Source organism: Alligator mississippiensis, chromosome 1 (assembly GCF_030867095.1).
Source record: "Alligator mississippiensis isolate rAllMis1 chromosome 1, rAllMis1, whole genome shotgun sequence".
NCBI classification, from domain to species: domain Eukaryota; kingdom Metazoa; phylum Chordata; order Crocodylia; family Alligatoridae; genus Alligator; species Alligator mississippiensis.
Window position 1 is genome coordinate 74,231,374 of NC_081824.1, and position 27,429 is coordinate 74,258,802.

At 45.0% G+C, this 27,429-nt stretch overlaps 1 long non-coding RNA gene and 3 other non-coding genes across 9 annotated transcripts; all 4 read right to left on the bottom strand.

Annotated features, from left to right (window-relative positions):
• Nucleotides 1–446: 446 nt before the first annotated feature.
• Nucleotides 447–16,865, bottom strand: LOC102563839 (uncharacterized). 6 transcript variants are annotated; one of them, XR_009463666.1, is made up of 9 exons: nt 16,777–16,865; nt 16,012–16,090; nt 14,740–14,822; nt 13,483–13,633; nt 12,312–12,339; nt 11,303–11,344; nt 9,983–10,066; nt 2,222–2,266; nt 447–657 (listed from the first exon to the last, which is right to left on the bottom strand). It is a non-coding gene; the product is annotated as an uncharacterized LOC102563839 (long non-coding RNA). The 6 variants fall into 6 exon arrangements; XR_009463665.1 differs by lacking the exon at nt 2,222–2,266; XR_009463662.1 differs by lacking the exons at nt 447–657; nt 2,222–2,266 and adding an exon at nt 8,957–9,284 and having other exon boundaries at nt 14,771–14,822.
• On the bottom strand, nt 10,837–10,908 carry LOC132248038 (small nucleolar RNA SNORD50). Its single transcript, XR_009459393.1, has one exon. It is a non-coding gene; the product is annotated as a small nucleolar RNA SNORD50 (small nucleolar RNA).
• On the bottom strand, nt 12,183–12,252 carry LOC132248037 (small nucleolar RNA SNORD50). The gene has a single exon (XR_009459392.1). It is a non-coding gene; the product is annotated as a small nucleolar RNA SNORD50 (small nucleolar RNA).
• LOC132248039 (small nucleolar RNA SNORD50) lies at nt 13,068–13,137 on the bottom strand. The gene has a single exon (XR_009459394.1). It is a non-coding gene; the product is annotated as a small nucleolar RNA SNORD50 (small nucleolar RNA).
• Nucleotides 16,866–27,429: the final 10,564 nt, after the last annotated feature.

Below are 27,429 nucleotides of genomic sequence, written 5' to 3' on the forward strand. Positions count from 1 at the left end.
TCCTTTCTGTACAATCTATAGCCCTCAATATGTATTGCCCAGTCATGGGATGAATCCCACCAGGTTTCCATTAGCCCTACTAAGTCATAGGTGTTTAGTGCAAGCAGGAGCGCTAGTTCATCCTGCTTGTTTCCCATGCTCCTAGCATTAGTATATAGGCACTTGAGCCCTGCGACTGGTGCCTTTGCTGCCCCCCCGCTCCGAGTCCCAAGGGGCCCTTTGATTCTTACCTTCTCATTTCTTACCTGTGCCGTAGTGCTGGCCTCCCCATGGCTTTCAGGTTCCCAATGCTCTCTTTCTTCAGGCTGGGTTGTCTTCTCATCAATGCTTCCGGTGAGCAGACGCGGAAGACACCGTGAGACCTGCATCTGGGATGTCAACTTGCAGCTTCGGGAACAGTGTCTCGCAGCGGGCTTCGGCTTTCTGGACCACGACCCACACTTCAGAACAAGAGACATGCTCAGGTGGGATGGGCTTCACCTCTCTCCCAAAGGTAAGCGTGTGTTCTCTTTCAGGTTGGCTGATGTCCTCCGGCAGGCTTTAAATGAGGCTCATCGGGGAGGAGGAGGAAGACGACCAAGGAAGCCATGGAACACCGAACTAGGAGACACCCTCAAGAACAGCCCAGCCAAGACAGGCGATGGCCACAAGAAATACCTAGGTAAGAGACACGGGCCTGGATAGTCCTCGGCTTGAGGGGGAGGCACATACACCCTCAGGAGGCCATATATGCCTCTACACTAATGCTCATAGTATGGGGAACAAGCAGGAGAAACTTGCCCTCCTGCTAGCTAACACAAACCCAGACATAGTGGGGCTCACTGAAACTTGGTAGGATCCAACGCATGACTGGGTGGTAAACATCAAGGGCTATAGGCTGTATAGGTGGGATAGAATGGGGAGGAAAAGTGGGGGTGTGGTGCTCTACATCTAACAGCAATACACATCCTAAGCAAACAGCACTGGGTCTGAGGCAGGGCAGACTGAGGTGCTCTGGGGAATACAAGGGGAATACAGAATACAAGGGGGTCGGGGGGAAAGGGACCTAACAGTGGGGGTCTACTACAGGCCACCTAACCAGGGGCAAGAGCTGGACCAGGAATTCTCTGGTCAGCTCGCGGAGGCAGTTAAGTCAAGGGACGTGGTCATCATGGGTGGCCTAAAGTATCCGGACATCTGCTGGGAACAGCAGTCAACCAGGTAGGTTCCTAGCCTAGTTACAGGACCTCCATCTAACCCAGGAGGTGCACAGTCCCACCAGGGGAAATGCTTTGTTGGACCTGGTCCTGGCCACAGGCGACGATCTGGTGAGGGGGCTGTGGGTGCTCAACCATCTGGTCAATAACAATCATCGCCTACTGAAATTTGCCATCCAGCGCAGGGTGTCGAAGGCCTGCAGCAAGGCAGCAGCCCTGGACTTCAGGAGGGTGGATTTCAATGAGGTAAAGAGACTAGATGGGGAGGCTCTGAGGTCCCGGAGGGGAGGGGAGTTGGGAGTCTAAGAGGAGTGGTTGTTCCTTAAGGAGACGATCCTCCAAGCCCAAAGGGTGACAATCCCCATGCGGCTCAAAGGGGGCAAGAGCACTCAAAAGCCCCCAAGACTCACCAAAAGCATCCAGGAAGGTCTCAAAGCCAAAAAGGAGGTGTACACCCAATGGAAGGGAGAGGCCATCACCAAGGAGGATTACACCTCCTTGGCTCAAGACTGTAGGGGGGCTGTTAGGAACGCTAAAGCAGAGATGGAACTGGGACTAGCGACATGGATCAAGGATAACAAGTCATTTTTTAAATACATAGAGGGTAAAACAGAAGGTACCAAGTAACATGGGGTCTCTGCAGGACATGCTTGGCAATCTGGCAACAAAGCTATTCTCTTTAAGAGTTTCTTTTCTTCCATTTTTCTGAGTAGGGACAGGGACATCTTTGCCACTGGGAACACGGATGGACCCAGGGGAGGCGCAGACAGGCCCAGGGTCAGCAAAGACCTAGTCAGGGAACTTCTGAAGGGACTAGATGTGTTCAAATCAGCAGGTCCCGATGATCTCCACCCCAGAGTGCTAAGGGAATTGGCAGAGGTCATTGTGGGACTCCTGGCACAGCTTTACAAGCACTCGTGGTGCTCTGGCGAGGTGCCAGAGGACTGGAAAAGGGCCAATGTGGTCTCCATTTTCAAAAAAGGGAGGAAAGAGGACCTAGAAAACTATAGGCCCGTTAGTCTTACCTTGGTCCTGGGGAAGCTCTTTGAGAAAATTATCCAGGAGCACATCTGCAAGGGGCCAGCAGGGGAGATTATGCTTAGAGGCAATCAACATGGGTTCATTAGAGGCAGGTCCTGTCAGACCAACCTGGTTGCCTTCTATGACCAGGTCACAAAAGCCTTGGACGCAGATGTTGCGGTGGACGTAGTCTTTTTGGACTTTAGGAAGGCCTTCGACACTCTCACCCCATTCTCATTAAGAAATTAGGCAACTGTGGTGTCAACGCCTACAGTCAGATGGGTCACAAGTTGGCTGGAGGGCCGCACCCAGAGAGTGGTGGTGGACAGGTCACTTTCATAGATTCATACATGTTAGGGTCAGAAGGGACCTCAATAGATCAAGTCCGACCCCCTGCATAAGCAGGAAAGAGTGCTGGGTCTAGATGACCCCAGCTAGATACTCATCCAACCTCCTCTTGAAGACCCCCAGGGTAGGGGAGAGCACCACCTCCCTTGGGAGCCCGTTCCAGACCTTGGCCACTCGAACTGTGAAGAAGTTCTTCCTAATGTCCAGTCTAAATCTGCTCTCTGCTAGCTTGTGGCCATTGTTTCTTGTAACCCCCGGGGGCGCCTTGGTGAATAAATCCTCACCAATACCCTTCTGTGCCCCCGTGATGAACTTATAGGCAGCCACAAGGTCGCCTCTCAACCTTCTCTTGCGGAGGCTGAAAAGGTCCAGTTTCTCTAGTCTCTCCTCGTAGGGCTTGGTCTGCAGGCCCTTGACCATACGAGTTGCCCTTCTCTGTACCCTCTCCAGGTTATCCGCATCCTTCTTGAAGTGTGGCGCCCAGAATTGCACGCAGTACTCCAACTGCGGTCTGACCAACGCCCTATAGAGGGGAAGTATCACCTCCCTGGACCTATTCGTCATGCATCTACTGATGCACGATAAAGTGCCATTGGCTTTTCTGATGGCTTCGTCACACTGCCGGCTCATGTTCATCTTGGAGTCCACTAGGACTCCAAGATCCCTTTCCACCTCTGTGCCACCCAGCAGGTCATTCCCTAGGCTGTAGGTGTGCTGGACATTTTTCCTCCCTAGGTGCAGCACTTTGCATTTCTCCTTGTTGAACTGCATCCTGTTGTTTTCTGCCCACTTGTGCAACCTATCCAGGTCTGCCTGCAGCTGTTCCCTGCCCTCCGGCGTGTCCACTTCTCCCCATAGCTTTGTGTCATCTGCAAACTTGGACAGAGTACATTTGACTCCCTAGTCCAAGTCGCTGATGAAGACATTAAAGAGTATCGGTCCAAGGACCGAACCCTGCGGAACCCCACTGCCCACACCCTTCCAGGTCGAGACTGACCCATCTACCACGACTCTTTGGGTGCGACCCTCTAGCCAATTTGCCACCCACTGGACTGTGCAGTCATCCACATCACAGCCTCTTAACTTGTTCACCAGTATGGGGTGGGATACCGTATCGAAGGCCTTCCTGAAGTCTAAGTATACGACATCCACCCCTCCTCCTGTGTCCAGGCGTTTCGTAACCTGGTCATAGAAAGAGACTAGGTTGGTCAGGCACGATCTGCCCGCCACAAACCCGTGCTGGTTTCCCCTCAGCATAATTTGCCCTGCCAGGCTCTCACAAATGTGAGCCTTGATAATTTTTTCAAAGATTTTACCAAGGATGGAGGTGAGACTGACTGGCCTATAGTTGCCCGGGTCCTTCTTCCTCCCCTTTTTGAAAATGGGGACCACGTTAGCCCTTGTCCAGTCTTCTGGGACTTGGCCCGTGCGCCACGAGCATTCGAATATTCCCGCCAGTGGCTCTGCAATGATGTCGGCCAGTGCCTTCAGCACCCTCTGATGGAGCTCATCCAGGCCTGCCGACTTAAAGGCATCCAGTTCTTCCAAGTGACTCTGCACCATCTCAGGGTCTACGCATGGAAGTCTGGCGCCTTGCTGCTGCCTCTCTACAACCCCGGTGAGAGACTTGTCGTGCCCCTCACTTAGGAACACTGAGGCAAAGAACTCGTTGAGGAGTTCAGCCTTGTCCCCCCTATCTGTCACCAATTGTTTCTGCCCATTTAGCAGCGGTCCTATTCCTCCCTGGGCCTTCCTTTTACACCCAATATATCTAAAAAACAATTTCTTGTTGTCTTTTACTTGGGTTGCCGTCCTCAGCTCCATGGTAGCTTTGGCCCGCCTAACTGCCTCCCTACAAGCACGAGCAGAGGAAGTGTATTCATCTTTAGTGATCTCACCCTGTTTCCACTTTTTATGTGCTCCCCTTTTGGCCCTTAGGCTGCCCTGGATTTCTCTGGTCAGCCATGGAAGCCTCCTGGCCCCTTTCCCTCTTTTGCCTCGCTCGGGGATCGTCTTGCTTTGTGCCCGAAGGATCGTTTCCTTTAGGCACAGCCACCCTTCTTGGGCTCCCATCCCATCAAAACTCCTATTCTGCAGTGCTTCCTTGACTAATCGCCTGAGTGCATTGAGATCAGCTTTCCTAAAGTCTAGCACTTTCACCCTACTAGTTACTTTACCCACTCGCCGTCTTATGTTGAACTCTATTATAAGGTGATCACTGTCTCCCAAATGGCTACCGATCTGGAGGTCCCCTATCATGTCACCTCCCGTTGCCAATACCAGATCCAGTATGGCATTCCCCCTAGTGGGACCATGCACCTCCTGTGTCAGGTGGAGGTCCTGTACACAGGTTAGAAACCTGCGTGAGCGATGGGACTTTGCTGTCTGCGTCTCCCAGCAGATGTCCGGGTAGTTTAGGTCCCCCATGACTACCGCCTCTTTAGCTTTTATGGTCTCCGAGAGTTGCCTCAGGAGCCCCGCAACTATTTCTTCCCCTTGGTGTGGGGGTCTGTAGCAGACCCCTACCACCAAATCCCTTTCTCCTTGCCCCCCATGTAGCCTAACCCACAATCCTTCTACTTCCTCAACCTCAGATTCTGTCTTGATGAGGGTTGATGCATATTGCTCACTGACATAAAGTGCAACCCCCCCCGCTTTCTTCCCCGACCTGTCCTTTCTATACAATCTATAGCCCTCAATATGTACCGCCCAGTCATGGGATGAATCCCACCAGGTCTCTGTTAGCCCCACTAAGTCACTTTCTACCTGGAGAGACATGGGCAGTGGGGTTCCCCAGGGCTTGGTCCTCAGCCCCCACTGTTCAATATCTTCGTAAGCGACTTGGACAAGGGGGTGAAAAGCACCTTGTTTAAGTTTGCAGATGACACTAAGATATGGGGAGAAGTGAACACGCTAGAAGGGAGGGACAGCATACAACTAGATCTGGACAGGTTAGAGGTGGGGAGATGAGAATAGGATGGGTTTCAATACAGACAAGTGCAAGGTATTGCACCTGGGGAGGAAGAACCAGCAGCATACCTACAGGCCGTGGAACTCGGTTCTTGTCAGCAGAGGCAGAAAAGGATTTTGGAGTCACTATTGATTTCAAGATGAACATGGGCCACCAATGTGGGGACGCAGTCAGGAAGCTTAACCACACCTTGTCATGCATCTATAGATGCATCACGAACAGGTCCAAGGAGGTGACCCTTCCCCTCTATGCGACATTGGTCAGGCCACAGTTGGAGTACTGCATCCAGTTCTGGGTGCCACACTTCAAGGAGGGATGTGGATAGCATTGAGAGGGTCCAAAGGAGGGCCACTCACATGATCAGGGAGCAAGAGGGTAGGCCCTATGAGGAAAGACTACGGGACCTTGAACCTGTTCAGCCTACACAAAAGAAGGCTGAGGGGATCTGGTGGCCGCCTACAAACTTGCCAAGGGGGACCAGCAGGCAACGGGAGTCCCTGTTCCCCCGAGCAATCCTGGGAGTTACAAGGAATAATGGCTGTAAGCTGACTGAGAGTAGATTCAGGAGGCGCTACTTCACAGTCAGGGCAGCTAGGAGCTGGAACCAACTTCCTAGGGAAGTGGTGCTCGCCCCTACCCTGATGATCTTTGAAAGGAGGCTAGACAATCACCTACCTGGGGTTGTTTGACCCCAGCATCCTTTCCTGCTCGTGGCAGGGGGTCAGACTTGATGACCTACTTAGGTCCCTTCCAACCCTACCGACAATGAAACTATGAAAATGCCACAACAACCTACTCCTCAGACTGCAGGATATAAATTATACACAGGTCTTCTTCTCAAAGATCTAACCCTTCTCTAAATACTGCATCATCCACCTCTCTAAAGTGAGCTTGCATGGGATACATTTGTTTCTTTTAGTAAGCAAATATGTGGAACAACCTGGCTAAGATAGGCATCTTTGACTCCGGCTTTGAGAAGCCTCATCAAAAGCTCTCAGAATAGTAGACTTCATAGAACTTCATTGTGAAAGTTAGATAGAGATTGTCGCTTTCTTAAACACTACATAATCAATAATAGACTTGCATTGCTCAAGCAGAATGTGGAATTCTAGTTATCTGGTATATCTTGTGCATTGGAAGGCCATTTTGCTTTTACAGCTTTTGCAAAGTACAAGCTGCAAAAGACCTGCAGACTTGACATGCAAAGGCCAGTTTTCTTGCATACGCACTTGTATTCAGGAAGAGTATCACATCAATATGTACAAAATGTAGCACATATAAATAACCTCTTTTTTAGTGCACACACAATTGTTCCATTATCAGAAGTATTAAATCCCACTGAAAGTGAGCAAGGGGAGTGCTACTGTACAACATTTTGCAACTTCTGCAGTATATTTGAGGGATTACAGGACTTTTTAAAACTGCATGTTTTAAAACTGCTTACAGGCAGTTGTCTGCAGCCAAAGTGCTAGGGTACCCTGTATTAAAAAGTAACTGAAGAGGAGATACCAGGTGTTGGTATATACATTTAGTCCATAGTCCGATTACTCATCCACATTTTGGTTATCAGATAGATCTTCTTCACCTGTATTCTCAGTGCCTTCAACATAGCTATATGTAGTTTTGTACAACCATAGAGCATTGCTTTGAGAGAGATTTTTTGGGTCAATACCAACATCTGATTAACAACCCATATCCAATCTGATTGCTGATATACAGCCCAGCAGTTTGGAGAGCAGCATCTGGCTGGTACGCCTGGAGGGGGAGAAGGTCAGGGGATAGTAAATCCAGGCTCCCATGGTGAGGGTGGGAGTAGAGATGGGGCAGGGACTGTACCAGTGGGAGAGGGCATGGGATGGAGCCATGAGTGATTCCTTCAGCCAGCGTGTGTATGTGGGGGGAATTGGCTCCCATTGCTGCCCACCAAGTGCACTCCCAACCCAACACAGGAAGAGCCTGGCACCCCCAGCCCGTGGCAGCTTGTCCTTGCCCCATGATCTGGGGGGCACATGCCCCCATTTCTCCCAGGGATATGCACAGGGGTGGGAGCTCCACCCTACCCCAAGCCACTCACAGCTGTTCCATGCCTTGCCCACCCTGTGCAGCACCTGCCCCAGCCCCACTCCCTCCTTCACCACAGAAGCCTTGATCTGCTCCCCCCCCACCCAACAGACTTACCAGCAAGGTGCTGCTCTCCATGCTGCCGGGATGGCTGCAGCTGTGCACATGCATGCAGTATTCATTGGTGACATTATCAGCCAAAAAACCCCAAACCCCCCCCCCCCAAAAACCCTAATGTCCATTTTCCTTTTATCAGTGCCAATATGATGGGTTACGTTTTACTAGGTATTCACTATTTGGGAGCAGCATATTCTGCAAGATTCTGAAAGCCCTCCACCTCTACAAGTGAAGAGGTCTCCAAATCCACTGCTAGCATTTTTGCCAGTTTTGCATTAAGCAGAATGTAGGATGGTTTTTCCTATATTCTGACTTTTTTCTGTCATTTGATGTCTGTAACCTTCTTTCATACAGCTTTTTTGTCTGCAGTGTGAGGGATATAGCACAGGGCAGACTACATGTTATGCTACTCAGTGGAGTGTATGAGAAGTCAAGCTTATCAGATGATTGATCTCTATCCTCCATTCCTTTCCTAATTGAATTAGACAGCTTGCTGAATGAAGCATATATGTTGCTCCCATGCTATGGCATGGTTATTTTTACAAGTGGCTTTAAAGCAGAAGCTCCCATGTTGCTACTGCTTTTCCCTCTACTGACCTTTTCCACACAAAGAGCAAACAGCATCGCTAGGGGGTAGAGGTTCCACAATAGGGTAGGGGGACCAAGCAATATTGGTCTTCTCATTCTATTTAGACAGTAGTACACAAAACCCTACTTCTTCTTTCCCCATTACTGTATACAGAATGTCATACCCATACTCTGGTCTCAAATTTTCTCTTTAACCTCAACTCCTCCCATGAGTTTCAAATTTTGCTTTGTTACAAACATTCAGTATTTTTTTTAATTTCATTGATTTGAAACCAGCACCTCATCTACTTCCTCTTTCACCTCATAGGAAATGCTATGCTCAAAAAGAGAGAAACCTCATTTTGAAGACCTTTATTCATTTGTACACTTAATTTCTGCATGAAGTGATTGTGACTTCTGTCACTGATCATTAATAATCAAAAAACTTTTTCAGTATCAGCAAATGTGTACCCACCTCAAGATGCAGCCGACACGCTAGGAAGCATCTTGATATAGAGAATTGCTTATTGTCTTTAATATACTCTTTATTATGAGAGCAAACTTCCCTAGACAGAAAGCTCTATTTCAGTTGTTTTGAAATACTTTTTAAATTTTCCTGTAATCACACTAATCTCCTGAATGAACGTCTGAAAACAGGAGTGATTTCAAGCCTGACTGATATAGAAAAACAGATTTTATTTTTTTGATTTCACATGTAGTTTATAGGACAAATTTTCATTAGAAGTTAGCGTTCCACAAGGTTGTTCATTTTGAAGCGACAGAGAATGATAGGTTCCAATGCACAGGATGCTTCAAAAAAAGTAAAACATTTCCAATAGCTATTTTGGAAGCAGAAACTTAGTTATGGGCTTTTTGTTTGCTTTTTTTAACCTTGATCTCCATGTTCAAGTAACAGAAAGATTTCTCTTCAGGTGTTACATTTCTTTCCAGTCACATCATCCACATTTGTCAGATGATGTTGATACAAATGTTCCAACTCATCACTGGAAAAAGGAAAGAAAGATCTAAAGGATGGCTCAATTGAAATGAGAAACTAAGTCCTTAAAAAAAAAAAACTATTACAGAACATTTTACATTGTGTCTAAAACAATCAAGATACACCATTTCATAGATTTCATAGACACTTGGGCTAGAAGGGACCCCGGAGGATCATCGAGTCCAGCCCCCTGCCCCATGGGCAGGAAGTCAGCAGGGATCATAGATAGGATCCCAGCAAGATAAGCATCCAAATATGTCTTGAAGGCGTTCAAAGTGGGTGCTTGAGTCACCTCCAGTGGCAGTCTATTCCAAACCTTGGGGGCTCGGACAGTAAAGAAGTTCTTCCTTATGTCCAGCCTGAATCGGCTGCGGCAGAATTTGTGACCGTTTGATCTTGTCATCCCCTGGGGCGCTCTGGCGAACAGACGTTCCCCCAGATCTCGATGAGCATCCCTGATAAACTTACAGGTGGCCACCAGATCACTCCTGAGCCTATGCTTTTCTAGGCTGAAGACTCCCATGGCTCTCAGCCTCTCATCATAAGGTCTGTTTTCCTGACCTCTGATCATGTGTGTGGCTCTCCTCTGAACTCTCTCAAGCTTCTCCACATCCTTTTTGAATTGTGGAACCCAAAACTGGATGCAGTACTCCAGAACATGTGTACACACGCACAGAATATATATATATTCTACATGATACTAACCTGAGCAACAAGTAAATTTGTTGTAAGCATATGAGGAAGCTGTCTATACTTCTTACTTAAAAGAATGACAGCTAGAGACCATATCTGGAAAAAACAGAAGTATTCAAATTAACAGTTAAAAATTAAGATGAATACCTAGGCACATAAAGATCGAAATTAAATACTAGACAAACCTTTAGTTTTTAATATGTTTCTGGATAGTAATTTTGGAACAGCCAGATCTAAACCACTGGCTTCCATTCCCATAGCCAGAGTGATTTTATGCTTTGAGGATGGGGAATTGAGTCTGGAGAAAGGGAGTTGCACAAAAATAGAAAAATAAGGCTGGATGGGACCTCAGGAGATGCTTAGTCCAAGGCCCTTCTCAAGGCAGGATCAACCCTATCTAAACTACCCCAGACAAGTATTGCCTATTCTGCACTTAAATATTGGAAATTCCACAATTTCTATAGTTACAGGCTGGAAAATTCTTCCTAATATCCAATATTTCCTCACTGCAATTTAAAGCCATTCCTCATTGTCTTGTCCCCTGTGAACAACTGATGGGCACCCTCTATATCACAGCTTTGTTTTTTAGACTAAATCAAATACTTATCAGCTCTCTTTTCTCCAAACTAAATAATCCCAATTATTACAATTTTTCATATCGCTTAAACCTGTAATCATTTCTGTTGGTCTGCTGTGGAGTCCCTTCAATCTGCTCTAAGTGCTTTGAAGTGAACACAGCACTCCAGATGAGGCTGCATAAATAGTGAATACAGTGCAAGTTAAAGCATCTATTTCTTTTGCTTTTAGAAAACACGTTTTTATACTCAAACAGCTGATGGACTAATTTATACAATACTCTCCCTCTCATCTCAGAAGCCAGATCCGTATTGAGTTTTTTCAACAATAAATTCAGGTTCGGGATAGCATCATCACAGATGAGACTGAGTAAGAATAATGTAAACTGAATCACATGTGGTATTGTGTATAGGATCACCATTTTGTAAACTTAAGTTTAAAGAAATTATACCGTGAACAGTATGTCATAGGATAGAGCATATAGGAAGTAGTGAGTCACAGAGCCATTCTAAAGAGGCTTCTGTAGATTAGAAAAGAACACTTGATTAATTCCAAGGCTAAGTATGGTTAGTGATATGCATTGCCTTGGAAAGAAAGGAATGTCCTTAATTCAGGACAAAACAGAAGAGTTATCCTACCAAGTTAAAGCTGTGCTAAAGTAGGTAACTTGTTAGCAAAAGCTAGAAATCCAGAACTGTAAACAGAACCATACTATTTTTCAGTAAGAGGTGATGCATTTATTTTTTAATTACGTACCTGAATAAAAGCTTCTTCCCCTCTACTTTTTTGGCTATTTCACTGTTAAAGAAAATAGCATTAATGAACAAACAAGAATTTTAAAAAATTTCTTCTTAAGCACACAAGTGTTCTAACACTTATTCAGTTCTAATTAAGAATAATGTTTCATAGTTAGATTAAAACAGATTCAGTAATCTGAAAACTTATGAAGTTGAAAATTTAACGTGACCAGAAGTTTGTTTTAATATTCTGAACTATCACTTCCTTCCCTTGCTCACATATAGTTTATTTGGGTTTTGTTGGTATACTGTAATTGGGTAATTAGCCATTTAACAGGGCACATGAATGAAACACAAGATGAAGAGATTCCTGCTTCCCTATCCTTCTGAACTCAGAAATGCGGATGCTACCCAAAAGAATAATTAATCTTACTTGCATTAAAAAAAAAAATCCAACCAAAAAACCCAAAGTGAGTAGGTCAAACTAGCAGGTATTACTAAATTAGAAACTTGCATCCAGGCTGCTTTTAATACATTATACAGGTACCTAAACCACTTAACCTTTATTACTGCAACAAAAAGGGAAAATAGGACCAAAGATTTCAGGTGGATTATCAATTTAGCTAGGAAGAGTCATACATGACTGATGAAACACTATACTCTATTAAAAGCAAAGAAAAATGGACAATATAGACACTAGTACCATTTAGTACAAATAAGCCAGGCAACACTCCATGTGTTACCTGCATAAGAATTAGCATAAATTGTTAAGCGTAGTAAATTGGCAAGAGTAAACTGGTTACAATTTTCACAGTGAAATCATATGACTACTACCAAGAATTCACCCTTTAAATCTGAAATGCATTCAGCATTTGTAAGACATGAATTTTGGATGTCTAATCTCAGAAGCCAGATCCGTATAAGATTTTTCATCAAGAAATCAGGTTCGGGATAGTTTCATCACAGATTAGACATATGTCACCCTTTTACCAACCTTCATAATTATCGAGACTTACTACAATACGTACCTTCAGTTCAATGAGCCATTGAACATTTCTAGAACAAGAGAAGTTGCACAAAATTTCAGTAAAAATGACAGTACCAAAGCCTAGCATATTCATTTACATTTTTAAAACTTTGTTCAGAAGCATCTTATTTCCACTATAACTATCATTAAATACAAAGGCAGACTTTTGCCTGAGTAATGAAGTAAAGGTTTCTTATTCCCTTCCCCATCAAGAATGAAAAGGGGGGGAAAAAATGCATCTAGTACTGCACACAGGACACTAGCGTGCTGAATGGGGTACTATATGTTAGACTTCAAAATTTATTACCCATAGGTTTGTCTACACATCACCCACCACTCAGCATCATTAATCCTAATTAACTAAATACGTATTAGTTAAACATCACATTAAAACCCAGTGTAGACTCTATTCAGAAATGAAGATCTTATTTCAGTCTCTCAACTTGGCCCTCCCCCCTGCCTTCAGTTAAGTACAATTTACTGTCCTGAGTTCTCTCATATTAGGAAAACATGCTGCTGCACTCCTGGAAGCGAATCAAAATACGAATGCCAACAAACGGTTCTGGGACATATTACAAAACATATTATGGGACTCTCAAGGTTGTTGTCTCAGAGAGAGAGATACAGACGGAGAGAGAGGGGGAATGTTTACAGTCTATATTCATATAGTCTTGTTCTTACACTGCACAGAACAATGGTGTCACCAGGTTAACCCTTATGCCATAAGGCAACTTTTAAAAGAAAGAGAAGTGGTCTGATCTCAGAAGCCAGATCCGCAATAAGTTTTTCATCAGCAAATCAGGTTCGGGATAGTTTCCTCACTGACAGACCACTTTAAAACAGTGTCTACAATTATACCTCAAAGAGAATTACAAGGAAACAAATCCACTGCAATACAATTTCTATAATGGTTGAGATTGCTACTCAAAATAGCTATATTATGTGCATTCTTCTCTTTAGTACCTTGGGAGCACTTACTTGAATAAACTAAGTCAGCACCATGACCACAAATCACATATACTTTTATAAAGGTAAGAAAGGATTGGGGAGAAAAAAAATGCTTTGTATTAGATGAAAAAGTTTAGCTTCCATACACAGCTACAACCTACACCCCTGCAGCTTCTAAACATGCATTCTCTGCTCCAAAACTTATGCCCTACATTTTATATTACCTGAACAGTGCCATTTGTTCTTGGGAGATGAGCATACTGTAACCGTCAAATTATCCACCATTTTAAAGTTAAGTTGTACTGGAGTGGCTGGTATTTCTCCCAGTGTTGTTGGTGTTCACTCTCATTATATGCTGGATGCTCCTAAGTCACACTAGAAATAAGGCAACCACTTAAAATCTGCTACCAATATTGCATATTCTTAATTTTAGAAGTGACCCAATTTCATTTATCTAGGCTATTACTTTTATAGGTATTTTATATAAGCTAACAGTGTTGATACACAACCATTACTTACAGTCCACCTCTGATGTTTTCTGGAAGGGGTGGGGTAAGGGGTGAAATAGCTTACACACCTATTAAAACCCAGAGAAACCCAAGTCGGTCCCAATTTTTCACTCTTAGGGTCACATAGGTAACATGTCAGGGGCCTGAGGAACATGATTAGCAAGTATATTTTAATAAAACATGAGCAACTGTCTGCCTATTCTCTTCGTTTAAAATCCCAAAAACAGTTTTTTGCTGCATGAAGTCTGATCTCATCCTTAAGGCCTTTTATTAAGTTAGTTTATCTTGCTAAATGACAGACAGCTTGTACTATTTTATAGTCTAGTATGAATATTCAAAACATTTTGTTACCACCTCCCAAAGCACTGGCCTTAAACCATACAACACACCTCTCCCCCAAGTCCTCCAAACTCTTGACCATTTTAGATTTACAGTAGAGGCTTAACTGGCCAGAGACTCTGGCCCTGGAGGCTCTAGCAGTGGGAGCATGCAAGTGTAACAGCTAAAGGATGCTGCTACTGAGGAGAAATACCACCTTTTTTGCTGCAGATGCCCATGTTAAGCAGGCAAAAACACCTCTGGTTTCAGTGGCAGAAAACTGCAAACAGAAGAATCCAGCTGCTGGACAAAACTGCATTCCTCCCAAGATCCTCCACTTAACTGACAGGCTCTTGCATTACAAGTGCTTCATGCAGAGGGAACAGTGGATGGGAGGATAAGGGCCCCTCCAGCTATGCTGCAGTGCCCCCATCTCCCTCAGGCAGCACCTGGGGCTCATTCACAGTTCAGCTACCCATCCTTATGCTACCGGATTTACAATACAGAATAATGTAACAGGGCTGAAAGCAAAAAAAAGAATTATACCCCTTTAAATGGATACACATCAGTAACAGATCAATCAATACCTAAATCTGATAAATCATGTATTCTATTTTTATCTATCTATATTTCAGTGAAACACTCATAACATACTTCTCAATTTTTTGTATTTAGGACCACCTACAATAACACAAATATTCTTCTAAATTTGTTGATGTTCTCATGAAGGTCTGGACCTAAAATTGAGAGAGGAAAAAAAAAAGTGATGCAGTCCACCAAACAGCAATACTTCTTTCATATATCGCAAACAACACAAACTTTAAATTCAGGTTATATAGTCTGAGAACACTTTATACTGTCCCAGCTGTGGTTTAACAATCATGTACCACCATAATCATTTTCTAGTTTAAGACATGTTTCTTGCCCCAGGGAATTTAGAGTACAAGTCATGACAAAGCTTCAGCTGATGCATCAGAGAGAGGAAGAAAAAACCCCCCCGAACTTTAGCAGGTTTTTTAACATTATGAGCTGTAAATTGCCCAACAGATTTCTTTTTCTCACTCGGAATGAAAAATAGATTACTTTGAGATGAGATTCAAACAATTCTCAGAGTGAAACTGCATAAAAACGCGTTTCTAATTTCCAAAGGCCACTTTACTATTATGGATTAGCCCCACACCCTCCGAGTGCCACTCCTGGTGCTTCCCCTTTCCCAATCTCCTGCTTATCTTTTTGTGCCCTGCACCAAGATCCTGCATCCAGGTCCTTGCCCTATCTGCCACTGTTGCCTGTTCCCTTTCCAATTAGCAGTGCTGCAATGGAGGCTGCCCATGCCACATGGCACCCATGTTACTGACCAGTCAACCCTGTATTATGTAACGATAGGGAACTTTTTAAAAAAAAAACAAAAAACAAATCAGACTTATGCCCCAAGTCTACAAACATGCACATCTATATTGGACTCACCATGATCAGCCGCAAACTTATGTCTGAGATTCCTTTACGACTACTCAAAAGTGGTCAGCAGTGTTTGAAGCCAAAGCTGCTAAACCACTAGCCCCACAAGGTATACTAAGGCTAAAGCCATCTAAGTAGATGTCTCAGGAAAGTTATGTAGTTAATCAAACAGTAACAGCAAAAGTGACTGTAAACAACAGATATTTGCTTGTCTGCAGTAGATGCCAAATAGAAACAGCAAAGGCAGGGAATTGTTTAACAACTGGAAAATGACCATGTGGTACAAATCCATTAAATGCAGTTTACTGTTTTTGTCTCCTTTCACACCCAACCCAATTCTCCCTCTAGCACCTACCCTGAGAGGATAGTTTCAAATAGATGATCCGAAGACTGCTCTACACAAAACATTCAACAAAATTAGGTAACTTTGGCGCATTCACACCAAGTAAAAACTTCTTAGATCCGTACCTGAGCATTTCTGCGCAGCAGCCAGCAGATCACTGTAAGCTTTCTCCGCATAGTTTCTAGAATAAGTTTGTCTTTATTCCTAGAATAAAGAAAATAAGCAGCAAGTCCTTGAGATAAGGAACAAGAGTCATTGAGAAGTTGCACATGCTTCAGACGCTTCCAGGAAGGTGGAGCTGTAACATGACTCCTACCGAGGCGCCCACGCGGAGGTCCCTGGTAAAGCAACCGCCGGATCTGACAAGGGCAGGCAGCAATCCCCATATTAAATATCCTGGTTGGGAGCCAAGACGCCAGTCCCGGGATGTCGCGAGATGATCGCAGCCAGCGGAGCCAGGAAAGTGACGAGCCGCTTGGGTCCGCAGCCACCAACAGCAGCCGAGACACGCGCGAAAGCGGCGGCCCGAGCAGGAGCGGCCCGAGCCCGCCGAGGCCCTTCGGGGAGCCCAAGGCCCGGAGTCGGCGGCCACTCGCACGCCGCTGCACCCGGCCGGGGCCAGAGGCGCAGCCAAGGCCCGCGAAGGAGATCACGAGCACTTCCGCAGCCCCAGCATGCACCTCGCGGCCCGATCGCCATTCCCAGCATGCGCTGCGCGCCCCGCGGGGCATGCCGGGAGCTGCAGTCCGCGCTGTTTTTACACCCGAGGCTGCTGGCGAGAAGCGAGGGCCGGCCGGCCGGCTCCATGGAGGGGGAGGGCGGAGGGAGACCGCCTCTCAGGGGCTGCCCCAGGGTCAGGGAGGGCGCAGCGTGGCGCAGCATAAACTTACCGCTACCTCCGCTCCGCAAGGAAGAAAAGAACGAGCTTCGCTGCTCGGAGGATTTATATAGAAGCGACGGGACGAGATCGAGGCTGGCCCCGCCCCCGCCCCTCAGCTGCACCGCTCATTGGCGAGAGCGCGCAGGGGCGGGGCGGGGTGTGGCTTGCCTTCACCTCAGAGGAAACGTGGCGGAGGCGGGCCGCTGGAGTGGGGTGGAGCGAAACGAGCTCTTCCAGGTAAAGTCATCACCTTTGTCTCCAAACGCTTGTCTGACTTCGCCTCAGCACCACAGTTGGGGCAGCACAAGATGGTGCAGTCCTTGCCTCTCTGGTGGAGCAGGACCCAGTGGCCGTCTTCTCTTCCTTGCCTCCTTTTGCTCCCAGCGAATTGCCTGCACATTGCTCTCCCTCCTGTGGCCTTGGGAGGAGGCTGCTCAGTAACGAGGCAGACAAGGTTCTTTGGGTGAATCTGATCTCTTTTATTAGACCAACCTAAGTAGTTGGAAAACAATTATTAAGCAGGCTTTCATCAGGCTAAGGAAGTTTGAGCAGTTGGTGCGTGCTCTTCCTGGATGGAATGAAAAGTGAAGAAGCCAGCGGCTGGGCTGGTATGCATACAAGACAGGTAGTCAGTGAAAATGTAGATTGAGGAGTCAGTGGGTGAGAGACAGGCTGGAGGGGCAGGGAAAGAAAGAGTAGGGGGATGAATAGTGGAGAGATACCTGGGGAATCAGATGTCAGGCAGGTTATAATGTGTCATAAAACCAGCAGATAAAGGAGGAGCCATAGTCATCCTAAACCGTGAAGACTACATAAAGGAAGCCAACAGACAGCTCTCTGACCCCACCTACTACAAAGACCTAGAAGAAGATCCTACTCCCCGTTTCACCATGAAACTCAACAATACCATCAAATCATTTCCATCAAGACTACAAGAAAAACTACAGACCTTGATTCCCCCCACTGCCTAACCCGGGGACTTTTTGCATGCTCCCTAAAATCCACAAACAAGGGAACCCTGGCAGACCTATCCTATCCAACCATGGGACCCTAACTGAGGAAATATCAGGTTTCGTTGAATCAATCCTAAAACCGCTCATCACCCACAGAGCAAGTTTTGTACAAGACACTACAGACTTTCTACAGAAAATTAAAAACAGATCACCTTCCCAGCAACACCCTTCTAGCCACCATGGACGTTATGAGCCTATATATCAACATCCCGCACCAGGATGGCATCCAAACCTGCCTTACCTATCTACAGGAACAAGATTACAACTCAAGAGTACAGACCCAAAGATATTACTGACCTTGTACACTTCATCCTCACACACAACAATTTCACTTTTAATAACCAACACTTCCTCCAGATGATGGGAACAGCTATGGGCACCAAAATGTATGCCAACCTTTTTATAAGCCACCTGGAAGAAGACTTCCTCAAGAACTGCACCATCAAACCCTTGTTATACTTAAGATATATCGATGACATCTTCATCATTTGGACTGAAAACCTGCAATCTCTTAAGTTCCATCAGAAATTCAACAATCACCATCCCTTCATCCGACTTTCTCTAGAATACTCCAGCACCAGCATCTTTTTAGACATGATGATCAGTATCCAAAATGATAAAATACAGACCACGTTTTACAAGAAACCCACAGACCAACATACATATCTGCACAGAACCAGCAATCACCCTAAACACACCAAAAAAGCTGTGATATGTGAAGGCCAAGCCCTCAGATACCACCAAATTTGCACTGAAGAGAACACCTGGGATTGCCACCTCACCAATCTTAAAAAGGCTTTCATCCAACAAGGACACTCCTCCAGAGAGAGAGCGCGCACGTTTGAAAGAGCCGCCTGGATACCACGTGAAGAACTGCTGCAGTACAGAAGAAACCCCCCCACAAATCGCACACCGCCGGTTATGACATATCACCCCTCCCTTGAACCTGTATGGAAAATCCTCAAACAATTGCAACCCATACTAGACAGAGACCCTATTCTTAAAAAGATCTTCCCAGAGCCACCCGTCCTAGCCTTCAAACAAGCACTGAACCTCGCTAACCTCATCACCAGAAGCAAACTTCCTTAAGCCCAGAACACACCAAAAGGATCCAGACCGTGCCATGACAAGAAATGCAAAACCTGCCAACACATCTCCACCACCCCCCCTGTTACTACACCCCAAAACAGAGCCATCAGCATTCCTGGATCTTACAGCTGCACCTCCAGAAATGTAATATATCTCATCCAATGCACCAAATGCCCTGATGGAAAATATGTAGGAGAGACCAAACAACACCTGTGCACCAGAATGAATGCACACCAGAAATCTATCAAAGACAGAAATACCCAATTACCTGTGGGGGCACATTTCTCACAAGAAAACCACTCTTTCTCTAATCTCTCAGTCCTGATCCTCAAAGGAAACTTACAAAACACTTCCCAGAGACGAGCCTATGAACTCCACTTCTTCAGCCTCCTATACTAAAAATTATGGACTAAATATAGACATCGGATTTATGACACATTATATATATCCTGCCTGACATCTGACTCCCCAGGTATCTCTCCACTATTCATCCCCCTTCTCTCTCTTCCCCCCCCCCGCCTGTCTCTCACCCATTGACTCCTCAGTCTACATTTTCACTGACTACCTGTCTTGTATGCAAACCAGCCCAGCCTCTGGCCTCTACTTTTCACGCCATCCAGGAAGAGCACACACCAACTGCAGAAACTTTCTTAGCCTGACGAAGGGTTTTTGAACCCGAAAGCTTGCTTAATAATTGTTTTCCAACTATTTAAGTTGGTCTAATTAAAGATATCAGATTCACCCAAAGAACCTTGTCTGCCTATGTCCTTAGACCAACACGGCTACAACCTACACCTCAGTAACTTGAGGCATTTACGTTGTTGGGCCTTTTTTTCTCTATCACTACTCTTTAACAGTCCCGACATTGTTTAAATGTTAGCTGGTGTAAGCTATAGGTGGATAAGCATTTAGCCACGAAAAGTAATCCCCTGGATGCAGGGCAACTGGTACCTCCTGAGTCTGGGGGGGCACCATTTGAGGGTGGGCCAAAAGCCCCATATCCACTCCTATACTTCTGTGCCATGGTTAGCACCCTCCCCCAACACGCTGCTGGCCCGCACAGCAGAAGAACGGCCCCGTCCTGAGCGGTGCCAAGTCAGGGGCCAATCTAAGGGGGGACATGTGGCCCCCTGTCCCCCCCAGTCGCCTGGCTGTGCGAAGCCTGTTGTGCAAGTGTTCAGTCACTGTACAGCTCCTTTCAAAGTACTGTTCCTGATATTTCAAATTCTCAATTTGAATCCATTCATCTTGCGATAACTCCATTTACCATCCTAAATTATCCCTTTCTGCTTGGTGTTTACTCTTTGTATATAATGTACATGATTAATACAAGACCCATTTAATCGTCAGTTGACCAAGGTGTTGTTCATATAGATCTTTTCTTCTTTCCTGCTGTTATATTTGGATATTTTTCTCACTAGGCCATACAATATCATTTCCTGGTACCGAGGCTATTTTTGCATGGCATGGAGGCTACTGAGGCATGGTGGATGCACAAGAGAGAAGGCCAATGCATGAGAAGCAGCCTCTTCAACAAATCTTATGTTTCCCTGTCCCTGTAAAACAGCTTGCTGCTGCTGCTGTTAATTTTTGTGTCTTATATGCTTGCCTAGCTCAGTGGGACGCAGTTGCTGTTTAAAATGTACCATGTCTGGCTTCAACCTAGTTTTGCCACTGGTGCCTGTTAGCAGCTGTCAAAGATTCCCATTGGTCAGTGTGTTGTTTTGCTCACGATATCACCTAAGAGGATCTTAAGACTGAATATAATAGCTCAGGCCATGTCCAACTGAATCATCTATGGAGATATTACAAGCGTGACAACATGACAGCTCTTATGCAACATAACATTATATTGACCCCTTTGACTGACTACAAATTCAAGTCTACATTTCTTTCTGCTACTCACCCTTAAAAGCTGCTTGTATATTTTGAGGCTTCTATGAAATACAGTTTTCAGATTATTATTCCCCAGAAGTTAATTTACATTTTCCTGAGGTGAATGTAATTTTATTTTCTAACTATTTCTAACCTTTCTAGATCTCTTTATTAGTCTTCCGTCTACACTGTTCTTCCTAATGCTTCCTAGTTATATATCATTGAAGAATTTTGGTAGCTGTCAATAAACATGTCTTTGCTGTTTAAACAATCACAAACTTCTAATAGGCTTGCTAGCTGGATTTTATTCTAGCTAAAAAGATATAAACTCCTTTATAGAGTAAGACAGTTGAAACAATAGCAGTTGTTAACCAAAGCACTGGCCACAAGGAAGTCCTGAGCAAGAACGAAAGGAGTACTTTACTGGTCTAGGAATAGTAGTAGTTTAGTGTGCTGCAGAGGTTTGTGTCTCCCAGTGAAATCAACAGAGCAGCCATCTTTATTGTGCAGACAAAAAGGCCTAACTTAAGGGTGCCAAACTCATGCTGTCCCATGGGCCGGATGAGGGTCACCGAGGCAGTCTGCAGCTTGGATTGGGACCAAACACTGGAGCCAATGTGCAGGGCCAATGTAGCAGGGTACCGCGTGCACTGCACACCCCATGGTGGCCCCTGTGTTGTGTTGAAACATATACGGTCAGTTCAGCCCTGTATGCCACCTACAGTATGCACCAGCCCTGTTCTGGCTAACCAGTGCTCAAGGTTGGTTCAGAATGAGCGTTGCATGCAGCATGTGCCCTGGACCAACTGCTTGTGCTTCATGTAATACCCACAGTGCTGAGTCCAGCCCGTACACCCCATGCACTGCACAGGATCAATCCAAGGCCCACAGGCCAGATCATAAGGCTCCATGAGCCAGATCACATGGCTCCGCAGGCTGGATCTGGCTTGTGGGCCATATATTGACACCCCTAGGTTAACTGAATGCTCTTCAAGCATAACAACAGACAGCAACAGGAAACAAACACAACACAAAATAGCCCCACATACTGGCAAGAGTGCATCTATGCATACATACACTTTGCATGCATGGGTACACACATGCACACACATCACATAGCACATAACATCTAGCACAGCACTTCTAGGATAGACTCAGTTATGCCACAAAGCTCTGCTTTCGACCACTATAGTACATTCTTAATATCTCAACCCTCCAAGCAAAGTAAGCTATACCTATGAAAGTACAGTGTTGTTGGTAGAGCCACACCCATATCAGGGCCTTCCACTGGCGCACTCAGGGTCAGCCCACAATTTTTGGTGCCCCCCTTTAAAGTATAGTTTTGGGGCCCCGTGATGTGAAAAAGTCAGTGGCGGGGGGGGGGGGGGGGGGTGGCAAGCAGCCAAGGAAGCCAGCGGCAGCAGCAAGCAGCTGGATGTGAAGCTCCTTGGCTGCGGGGCCCCCTGCGGCCATAGATTTCGCAGGATAGGATGGGCCAACCGTGGGCACACCTCTTCACACTCCATCTGAAATGTGTAGTTTCAGAGGGAATAAGAAGGGTTTTTCTGGGAAGTGACTACAAGTGCAGGGACTGTAGCACTCAATGGACTGCATTGGTGTGTGCCTGTGTAGATGACAAGCAAAAAACCAAGATAAAGCAAAAAAGAAATTCCAGAAGAAAGCTATAGAAGGGCTGGTATCCTGGTGCTAAGAGGAAACAGTGAGAGAGCAGGTCTTCTTTTGAACAATATAGTGACTGGAAGTGCCCACTTGGAAATCAGGAGTGAGAAAACTGTCTTCCATTGTTTGTTCCCACTGCATTTAGGGAAACAGGGCTCCATGTACATCCTTGTGAAAAAACAGGAATGCAATGAAATACCTGAATTGTATTATCAAACATTCCTCCTAATGGAAACAACTCAGCAAAGCTTTGAATATTAGTTAACTACTCAGGGCAAAAAAAGGACAACAGTATCATTTCAACTCTGCCTAATGTAGTAATAAATTAAAAGACCCAAGGACTGGAGAGTTCCTTCACACAGCCTTTGTGCGATCCGTCTGTAATATAGATATTACTGCAGTCTTTGAGCTGTGATAGGACTTCAGCCTTACACAAAAAAAGATTATTAGAAAAAAAACCAAGGAGCGCTAGGACCTAGCAACAAGCCAGGCAGCTAAAACAGCCAGTTGGGGGCCAAGCTCAGACTAAGGCAAAGAATAAAAGGAAAAGCCTGAGTACTTGAAGAGGAGTCTTTGAGTAGGAAGAAGAGGTCTTGGTTAATGTCTCTAAACTGGAGCAAAGCCTGGTATCTTTCTCTTCCACTTGAGTCTTCAAAGTTTATTTTCATCCTGTGATTTTGAACAGTAAAGTTAGAAGGCGTCATCTAGGTCTTAATCAGCCCTTCCAGAGAAAAGTGTTTCTGTTGTACCTATTCACTCATCTTCTCTCTGTCTGATGCATTTAAAATTTATAGGATTGACAGGCTGGCTTCATGCTTCCTCATGTATGGCTTTTTGAGAGAATTTACATTTTCAGAAGTCCTGTGATCAGAAGTCTTTGAGAATAAAGAGCTTGCTGATGGCATCTTTTCATTGAACAGGACCAAGAGTAATCTAAATGTGTCTGAGAGTATCTAATAGACAGAGGATGTATAAGACAGGGAGCTCTCCTCAGTCTCTGCTGGTTACCAAGGGAAAACAAATGAGGGCAATACCCATTTTCATTTCTGTTTTGGCTAAAATACAGTTATTTTCTTGAATGCGTGAGTCATATTATCCATCTTAAGTGCTATAATAGAAGAATTATGTAGAATGATCCTACAGCAAGGAATTGCCCTCACTCTAGCTATAGTCTGATACTGCTCATGTCTAAAAAAAAATCTAAAAGGGGAAAAAAGTGAGGGAATACTTCTTGGTAGTAAGGGATCTGTTAAGATCATGATGTGCCACTTAAAAAGCTGTTTAAAAAAACAAATGAAAAACAAGAAACCAGCCCAGAAATTATGGACTGATCTGAGCTGGTGTGGGCTGAAGCCATAGAGGGCAGCAGATGGAAGAACTTGGATGGTGACCACCTTATCCAGCACCAAAGCTGAAATTACTTCATCTGGAAGAGGTGATAGAGGCCTGCAGCAGCTAACCCAGCATTACCCTGAGAGACTGGAGATAGAACTGCCTACGTTGTGAACTATGCCAACCCTGGGCAGCAAACTGTGGCTAAGTGCAGACAGACAAAAAGCCTAAGGCTGAATTGATTCAGTATTTCCAGGTTAGTCTAAGATGCACAAATTAAATTGAAACAGAAATGAGCAGACATTTACTTTTGATTCAGGAAATGCAGCCACATGCCTGCAGTGGCTCAGACCAGAAGCCAGAGGCACTACAGCACAGCTCTCTGGCACATAGCCAGCATGTGCTGTGTGTTTGCTGCTTCTTCCTGTTGCCCTGAGGTCTCTGGGAATTGTAGTCTAAAAATCTCAGCAGCAGGACTCTGCAAGGTTGCTCATCACTTCCTTTTACTGCTTCTAGGTGCCTCTGGGATTTGTAGTCTACAGTTATAGCCAGCAGTAAGTCTGAGTGGAGAAGGGGTGTTTAAACCCTGACACTGGACCCAGCCCCCCAGCCAGTGTTTACTTGTGGGGAGGGGCAGTCCCTCCCCTGCAGACTGGGCTGCATCCCTAGCTGGGCCTGTTTCCCCCCCCATTGTCAGCCATCCCTCACTGCTCCAGCTAGGAAGCAGAGGAGTAGGGCCAGCCCTGTTCTCTGGAGAAGACAGCTCAGCTCAGCCCAGCCCAGGGCTACAAAGCATTCTGGGATGCTGGGGGACTCTGATTTAACTTGAACCAGGAAGGGCTCTGGGACAGAAGTTTTATAAACTGGTTTGACCTCAATTGGTTAAGTCTGATAATACATTCAACCAGGTTTATCTTAAACTGGTTTTGGCCATTTTGATACTGGTTTATATGCACTGAGCTTCTGTTCTGTTACAAGTTTAAACTAGTTTTTGATCAGTTAAGCCAGTTTATGTGTAACTTCTGTCCCTAGCCTGTGAGTTCAGTGCTGGGAAGAAGGCAGTAGCTAGTATTAAGAGGCATTGCATTATTACCCATTCACAATCCAGAGAGGAGGATGGAGGTTGACATTCTTGCCAAAACATCTGGTGATGTAGGAGTTTTACCTTACAATTTTGTTTTATGAACTGCTGCATTGCTGAGTTTATTTTGTGTCCTTCTCTATCTCCTACTCTTTCCTTAACTTTCCCTTTGTTTTTAAAATTTGGTACTTGTGACTGGGATTGGTGGGGAGCATGATTGGGGAAGTAATAATTGCTTTTCAGTTTTCTTCATGGGGCTCAAGCCAGTGTTTACATTTTTTAAGGTGTTCATGACCCTTTTCATTGCACTCAAATCTGGCAGGAAGGTTACATCTCAGATTCCCAGACTACGTCCTGGGAATAAGGAAAAAGAAGTTTCTTTAGGAATAAGAGAAACTGAAAGGAAGTATAACATGAAAAATGCTAACAAACTGGAAAAGCCAAAGGGCACAGTAGTCAAAAGCATAATTACCATCTTAGAAAAGTAGCTGCTTGTTTTTCAGCTACTAGAAAACTAGGGCAAGCCTTTATGAAAGGATGAACCCAAACTAATAAACTCAGTGGTGATAAGAACATTTAGAAAAAGTAGTTCTTAGGTAAGGAGGTGAGTTCCCATATTCCTGAGAATCAGAGATTTCTGGGAGGAAGATATTCTGAAGTTTTAAGAGCTAGAGTCTAGTGAATTTTTATAGTCCTTATGCTTCTGTAATAAAAACCAAAAAGGGTTTTTTGACACTATTTGCTTAGCACAATGGTTCTCAACCTTTATAGAATCAAGATCTTAGTTTTTACTTGTATTTTGACTATGGAAAAATAACAGCAGTTTCTCTGTTACAAAATTCAGAAAGACCAGAACAGGTCAGATTGTTTTTAACACTGTGGACTCCCATTTGTGAATCATGTTTTAATTTATGAATCATGTTTGTATATTTAACAGTGCTAATATCATGTGGCACCCTTGGAAGGATCTCAAAGGACCCCAGGATGCCACAGCCACTCACTCATAGACTGGCTCTCTGCACCACAGACCCTGGCTTTCCAACTGTATGCTATCAAAAGTCTAACATGATTATGGTAGCCATAAGAGCTTCCCTTTCAGAGCCTGACAACATAAGTTTGCAATGACTCAGAAGCAGCAACTTCCAAATAAAGCACTCTATGTATTCCTCCAGGTACAAAACACTCCTTAATCCTCTTCTTCTGGGAAGAGTAATCAATTGTAGACTAGAAAGAGAGAGATTTGCAGTGTTGCACAACAATCAGATTTCCTTGTTTCTTCCAGAACTCTTATTTGTGTCATTGTTTTGCTTTGTTCCTTTACAAAAATCTTTTGATCTAACTTATTGACAACTAGGCAGGTAAAAAGCATGGAGCATATGGTATTTATAAAAATATCTGAAACTCATTCTTCATGCCTCGTGACGAATCTGATTTTTGAATTATTCTTGTTATACCATCAAACCATTCCTGCTTCCCTTGGGGAAAAAACAAGAGAAATTCATTCAGTGTTGTCAGTTTTATGAGGCTGTGTCTCACTGCATGGTTAACTCACACAATGTTGAACATGATTTGCCTTGGTATAATCTGCAATAACCACTAAGGTTCATTCTCCACCAGCCAAAACAGTTGTTAGCTACTGTATTTAGGCAATAACATTTTTGTAACATAGCTTTTATCCCCTACCCACAGTGTTTTATCCACAAGATAAAAATAGCCATTTAGCAATAATGCAATTAACTGTAGCAATGACATTGCACTGGCACGCTGAAAGAGCTCACCTACTGATTTACTATTTCAAAGTAACTGCAGAAGCCAGGATTGCTTGGAGAACGTCTATACTCAAGAAAACTCCTGAGCACTCACTCCAGTTAAACTGAATTGTGATGATCAGTGCACCTCTACTAATATGGCTCTGGATCTTTAAGTTACTGTCATGTTCTAATATTATATAGAATATATGTTCTAATATTATATCACTGTAGAGGGAGCCTGGAAAAGTATTATATAATGCATCTCAGTGCCTGTCTGCACTGAGTTCCTTGCATCATTCCAGTAAATCTGTCTACCATGGTTGGAGGTGGTTGTAGATGGGCACCCCCTGAGTGCCTTTATCTAGTACATTTCTGGGTTTATCACATGCAAGCAGGCAGGTGTGGGCTGTGCATGCTTAGGAGTGTCCTTTGCGTGGTCTAGACCAGTAGTGCTCAAGCTGTTTGGCCCCACAGCCCAGATGAGTGGCAAGAGGCCAGTCCGTGGGGTGGATTAGGCCTTGTGGGCCTGAATAGAGCTGTGCTAGAATCAGGTCCTGGGGCCTGGTGCCACCCTGGCCTGGTCCTGCATGCCAGAATTGGGCCCTGCAACCCAGCACTGCACCCTCCTGGCTCCACAAACCAGAACTGGGCCCTGGGGTCCAGTGCCACACACATGCACTGGGATCAGGTGCCTGATCTAGCATGTAGGGCCCAGGTCTTCCCAGAGGTCTAGAAATCTGGCATCAGGGGAGTGGTGTTCTTGTCCACTCTTCTAAAATTTGGTGAGGATGAATGACTTATTTGCAACAATTGATCTCCTAGTTCCTTCACTTTGGATTCAT